Genomic DNA, 7,357 nt, shown 5'->3' on the forward strand with positions numbered 1-7,357 from the left:
ATTGAAAAGTAGTGCCATCCGATGTCCCCTGGTCGTAATGGACCAACTGAGATTAAAAATCGAGACGTTCATCGATCTCATACCATCCGAAGTCTGTGGGGTTTAGATTTGTTAGACATTGTTCAATATTTACACAATAGGTTTCATTCTCAATTCTGTTTTACACGGCGGTAGGTTGCAGGCATCGTAGTTGGAGAAATCAAGATTTAGATTTTTAGAAGACTGTGTGATTTTCATTTTATATGTTTTTGTAAATCTTTTTGTAAAATGTTTAATCTAGCCCAATCGACATCATTATTTTCTTTCTCGTTGTATAATCAGCACATGAGTTCTTCTGAGACGTTCAGTACATTCCCGGTATCAGAAGTATAACTGCCTAAATTTATGAATGCCTTTTAGTAGCGTGCAGAATTTTTCTGCATTGTCAATGGCCATTTTTTGCATTGTAAAAGGGATCGGGACTATAATCACAGCCAGTCACAGCATTAAAAACCGCTAAAGATTTTGCTAGAGGCCGTCGTAATGTTTCATACAGTCGCGAGACATTAGTGTAACGGTGGGAATTACCAACGCCAACATCCATCCAAATCTTCACCGAACTTTTCATAAATTCCATATTCCCAAGCTTTACAATTTAAATGTTAGTGTCGGAATATCGAATAGATACTAGACTTTGTTAATTAATTTGATAAACATGGTAAACAATTCTGGTGTCTGTCTCCTAGTGTTGTTAACCAAGCGTTACAATTTAAATGTTGGTGTCGGAATATCGAATAGATACTAGACTTTGTTAATTAATTTGGTAAACATGGTAAACAATTTTGGTGTCTGCTTCCTAGTGCTGTTGACAAGTTAGATGTTCATACATTGTTTGATCAGCAGTCGATCTTCTACCAATTTTCATAGCACAACTTGTGATAATACAATATGGGAGGTTTTGTCCGCAGTAACCTGTGCCCTGTCCTGTTGTGACCAATCATTAATTAAAAGTCTGCCCACATCTTCTTTAATTTTTCAAATCCTTTCCGAAATCCGAAGGTTTAGCTGGTTGTGGTTCTGAGATGTCAAAATATAGCAAAGTTATGCTCTCCCGCTCTCCGTGTCCATAGACGGGCAGAAATACAGTCAAATATCATATCGATAGTTGAAACTAATGTTTACACAAAACGTTCAAAATTTTCTTCGAGAGATGTCCGAATGTTTGTAGAATGTCTCCTAAGAATTCCGGATCAGCACTTGTTTTTTAAAATGTCGAATCAATTTTATTTATTGTTCCATCCATGTGACAAAGTGATAGCGGCATTCGACTTACTGGATAACACAGTACTTTTTCCGTACTTATTTTTCTTACGTATAACTCCAAAAGGCGCTCAAATAAATAGCAGGTCTCTACATAAGAGTGTAACAAGCGCCGAAGTGTTCTTTTAGTTTTTAGAAGTGTCTGAAAACAGTATTTTGATAATCCTTATAGCAATTCAAAAGATTAAAAAATACTGAATCTGGAGGCTATAATACAATTCGGTGAAATTTGTGGACAGTATGGCAAATGCATTCAGCCCAAGTTCTAACTGCAGAATGTCTGAAAACAAAAGTTTTCGCAAAAAAATGACAAAATGATGTACATTTTTAATGGCAGACTTATTGTGATAGTACCATCTGTCTTATTTTTTAGCAGATATGTACCCCCATAGAGCTGTGACTTCTTAGACCGTTATCGCCCACATAGTCGAGTTCAGGATCAACTAATGTGACGATTGTAAACAGTTAAGGCCGTAAAACGATGACACATGGTTGTGGTCACGGGCTTTCGCGCTAAAATCCCCGTCCATGGTTCCCTAAATCGCTTAAAGCTTCCACTATACCGCCAACAATAATGTGCATTATTTCGTATTGCGCAATATTATTTATTGTTTAAGGACAAAACTGAAAGTTCGACGATATTTTGTAAAATATATTGACGGAACTACTGAAATGAAACTTTTTTTGCTCATACTGATTGGTCTGTATACTATCTGGCTAATACCTCAAATCTCTGTCAGTTGAATCCCTTATGACAAACTGTTCATTTTGTGCAGTTTGTTCTGTCTTGCAAATCGGATTGCCGAAATGGTTCCGAAATCAGCGGCACGCACGTTCATTTTCGAATAATTACAAGTACTATGGTGTCGGCATCCTTTTGGTGTCCAAAATCAAACCAGTAGACTAATCGGAAGAAGAAAACTAACCAAAACGACATTTTTTTAGTAATATTACGAAGTAGGTAAAAAGACGAGGGCTAGTAGCAAACCTCGGGTAACAGAAGAAATATTGAATTGAATTGATGAAAGGAGAAAATATAAAAATGCAGTAAATGAAGCAGGCAAAAAGGAATACAAACGTCTCAAAAATGAGATCGGCAGGAAGTGCAAAATGGCTAAGCAGGGATGGCTAGAGGATAAATGTAAGGATGTAGAGGCTTATCTCACTGGAGGTAAGATAGATACTGCCTACAGGAAAATTAAAGAGACCTTTGGAGAAAAGAGAACCACTTTTATGAATATTAAGAGCTCAGATGGAAGCCCAGTTCTAAGCAAAGAAGGGAAAGCAGAAAGGTGGAAGGAGTATATAGAGGGTCTATACAAGGGCGATGTACTTGAGGACAATATTATGGAAATGGAAGAGGATGTAGATGAAGATGAAATGGGAGATATGATGCTGCGTGAAAAGTTTGACCGAGCACTGAAAGACATGAGTCGAAACAAGGCCCCGGGGGTAGACAACATTCCATTAGAACTACTGACGGCCTTGGAAGAGCCAGTCCTGACAGAACTCTACCATCTGGTGAGCAAGATATATGCGACAGGCGAAATACCCTCCGACTTCAAGAAGAATATAATAATTCCAATCCCAAAGAAAGCAGGTGTTGACAGATGTGAAAATTACCGAACTATCAGTTTAATAAGTCACAGCTGCAAAATACTAACGCGAATTCTTTACAGACGAATGGAAAAACTAGTAGAAGCCGTCCTCGGGGAAGATCAGTTTGGATTATGTAGAAATATTGGAACACGTGAGACAATACTGACCCTACGACTTATCTTAGAAGCTAGATTAAGGAAAGGCAAACCTACGTTTCTAGCATTTGTAGACTTAGAGAAAGCTTTTGTCAATGTTGACTGGAATACTCTCTTTTAATTCTGAAGGTGGCAGGGGTAAAACACAGGGAGCGAAAGGCTATTTACAATTTGTACAGAAACCAGATGGCAGATCTAAGAGTTGAGGGGCATGAAAGGGAAGCAGTGGTTGGGAAGGGAGTGAGACAGGGTTGTAACCTCTCCCCGATGTTATTCAATCTGTATATTGAGCAAGCACTGAAGGAAACAAAAGAAAAATTCGGGGTAGGTATTAAAATGCGTGGAGAAGAAATAAAAACTGTGAGGTTCGCCGATGACATTATAATTCTGTCAGAGACAGCAAAGGACCTGGAAGAGCAGTTGGACGGAATGGATGCTGAGGGTATTAGATTAGAAAATGATACACTTAAAGTAGTAAAGGAGTTTTGCTATTTGGGGAGCAAAATAACTGATGATGGTCGAAGTAGAGAAGATATAAAATGTAGACTGGCAATGGGAAGGAAAGCGTTTTTGAAGAAGAGAAATTTGTTAACATCAAGTATAGATTTAAGTGTCAGGAAGTCGTTTCTGAAAGTATTTGTATGGAGTGTAGCCATGTATGGAAGTGAAACATGGACGATAAATAGTTTAGACAAGAAGAGAATAGAAGGTTTCGAAATGTGGTGCTACAGAAGAATGCTGAAGTTTACATGGGTAGATCACATAACTAATGAGGAGGTTCTGAATAGGATTGGGGCACTACAGTCTGGAACCGAGCGACCGCTACGGTAGCAGGTTCGAATCCTGTCTCGGACATGGATGTGTGTGATGTCCTTAGGTTAGTTAGGTTTAATTAGTTCTAAGTTCTAGGCGACTGATGACCTCAGACGTTAAGTCGCATAGTGCTCAGAGCCAAGCCAAATGAGTAGTAGACTGAGTAATCTATATACACAATCGAAAAGTCACTGATAAATGCATGGAGGATAGTATTTGCTGAAACAACTAACCATTCCCTTTTCTGTTTCACTAGCAAATTAACGAGAGGAAGTAAGTTATTGTACGAGCCGTAATATCTATTATATAGTCATAAAATCGTTGAAAAATAGGTCTACAGACTTAAGAATTAATTATAATGCCCCTCGAAATTTTTAACGTATACAGTGTCTCATACTAATATGATAACTATAATTAGAGCTACATGGTATGTACCCATGAAAAGTTAGTATCCCTCCTTTCACATATTTTTCTTTGCATCCGTAGCAACAACAGTAATTCACCATTGCTATTACACTATCAACAAACGGTGAAATACAACAAAAACTCTTGATATTATATACTTCAAACGCTGCGGAAAGCACACACGCACAGCGAAGTCCCGAAACCACGTGACAATCCTGGTTTGGTGTTGACAACATGCGCAAAACGCAGTGCTCACTCCAGAGATACTTACTCTACGGTTCCACCAGCGCCACGGACGGCACTGAGGATGAAGATATCGACTTCGCCTCGGCCAACTGCCGGCCGAGTACAACGGTCGACAACGGACAGAAGCCTACTCGGGAGACAGAAGAACAGCTCTCGCCCACTTGGTTGTAGATCGTCGTTCAGGGCTGACTTAGGCAGGGAGCGGCGTTTAGTGAACTCTCAGAAGTGAATAGACAGTAGTTGCAAATTGCACTTGCTATGTAATGTGAAGTTTATCTACTGTTATTTGCACTTAGCCATTGAGGGCCTTTTTTGTGTTATATTAGAAGCAGTGTTGCTGACTTCATTATTCAACAAGTCGCTAAGATAAGTAAACCTTTTAACTCATTTGTGTGGCATTGTTACTAATTACCTGAAGTGTTGTAGAATCTTCGCTCTCCTATCCTGCTACCTGACCCTGGGCATAGCTGTGTAATAGTGACAGGAAGAAATTATCTTACCGGTGTACTGCACCAGAAGCCGTTTCACGAACTCACAAACTCGGCCTACCGTAAGAATAATGGCAACCCGGCCTCCACAGCAGTAACAATGTGGCCTTTACAAAACTGGGTTTACAAAACATAATATGGCTCAGTAGATACGATCCGCGAAGGAAAATAGTGAATCGGTTACTCACTTAGAGCAGAAATGTAACAGTTCTCACAGTTTTATATTGTTATGGTCTTCAGTCCTGAGACTGGTTTGATGCAGCTCTCCATGCTACTCTATCCTGTGAAAGCTTCTTCATCTCCCAGTACCTACTGCAACCTACATCCTTCTGAATCTGTTTAGCGTATTCATCTCTTGGTCTCCATCTACGATTTTTACCCTCCACACTGCCCTCCAATACTAAATTAGTGATCCCTCCATGCCTCAGAACATGTCCTACCAACCGATCCCTTCTTCTAATCAAGTTGTGCCATAAACTTCTCTTCTCCCCAACCCTATTCAATACCTCCTCATTAGTTATATGATCTACCCATCTAATCTTCAGCATTCTTCTGTAGCACCACATTTCGAAAGCTGCCATTCTCTTCTTGTCCAAACTATTTAACGTCCATGTTTCACTTGCATACATGGCTACGCTCCGTACAAATACTTTCAGAAACGACTTCCTGACACTTAAATCAATACTCGATGTTAACAAATTTCTCTTCTTCGGAAACGCTTTCCTTGCCATTGCCAGTCTACATTTTATATCCTCTCTACTTCGACCATCATCAGTTATTTTGCTCCCAAAATAGCAAAACTCCTTTACTACTTTAAGTGTCTCATTTCCTAATCTAATTCCCTTAGCATCACCCGACTTAATTCGACTACATTCCATTATCCTCGTTTTGCTTTTGTTGATGTTCATCTTATACCCTCCTTTCATGGCACTGTCCATTCCGTTCAACTGCCCTTCCAAGTCCTTTGGTGTCTCTGACAGAATTACAATGTCATCGGCGAACCTCAAAGTTTTTATTTCTTCTCCATGGATTTTAATACCTACTCCGAATTTTTCTTTTGTTTCCTTCACTGCTTGCTCAACATACAGATTTAATAACATCGGGGATAGGCTACAACAGTTTTATACAAAACCTAATTCAGACAATAAGAAGAGAAAGTGGGAATGGTAACGTGTGAAACAGGATTTTCGAAATTGGCGAGTGTGCGTACTGATAAGAACTGTAAGTATGCTGTTTAGGTTTTTTTTTTATTGGTAACGCCGCCGCCACGTAGCGCTCTGTATGAAAATCACTGGCTGTATTGTGTGCAGTCTGTGGCTGGTTTGCATTGTTGTCTGCCATTGTAGTGTTGGGCAGCGGCAGCTGGATGCTAACAGCGCGTAGCGTTGCGCAGTTGGAGGTGAGCCGCCAGCAGTGGTGGACGTGGGGAGAGAGATGGCGGAGTTTTGAAATTTGTAAGAATTGATGCCATGAACTGATATATATATATATATTATGACTATTAAGGTAAATACATTGTTTGTTCTCTATTAAAATCTTTCATTTGCTAACTGTGCCTATCAGTAGTTAGTGACTTCCGTAGTTTGAATCTTTTATTTAGCTGGTAGTAGTGGCTCTCGCTGTATTGCAGTAGTTCGAGTAACCAAGATTTTTATGAGGTAAGTGATATGTGAAACGTATAGGTTAATGTTAGTCAGGGCCATTCTTTTGTAGGGATTTTTGAAAGTCAGATTGCATTGCGCTAAAAATATTGGGAGTCAGTTTAAGCACAGTCTTGTATAATTTTTCTAAGGGGACGTTTCAGAACGTCACCCGGATACACACATTACAGATCACCGTACGTCCTTACGAGCATTTCACATTGTCAGAAAAAAGTAATCATATATGGATTACTTAAAATTTAAAAGTTCTTATTGTCTATATCGCGTACATAATGTGATGATTAGTTTCAGCTGACTAAGCAACCATCTTCAGATCACTCATAGTAAAATTAATGTCAGCTTGGACGGTACTGAAAACTCATCAGCTGTAATATAGCTGGAAGCAGGCTCGTATGAGTCATACTTTCAATAACAAAATGAGTAAACCAGCAAGGAAGAACAAACTAGTTCAAAACATTGGTTAATGAGAATGCAGTCAATTATAAAATGTATATACAACATCATTACATCGAGTAACTTTTCAAAGCTGACAAGTTATTGTGTGTCCAGCAGGTTTGATTTGACTTTTGACAAATTACTTCATACAATGTGGTACTTACTGGAATTAGGGAAAACGTGGAAGGGAGGTCCCACTAATATACCTTTCGTTTCACATAATCTGTTTATTTAACAATATAACACCATTTTTTTA

Source organism: Schistocerca gregaria, chromosome 2 (genome assembly GCF_023897955.1).
Source record: "Schistocerca gregaria isolate iqSchGreg1 chromosome 2, iqSchGreg1.2, whole genome shotgun sequence".
NCBI lineage: Eukaryota > Metazoa > Arthropoda > Insecta > Orthoptera > Acrididae > Schistocerca > Schistocerca gregaria.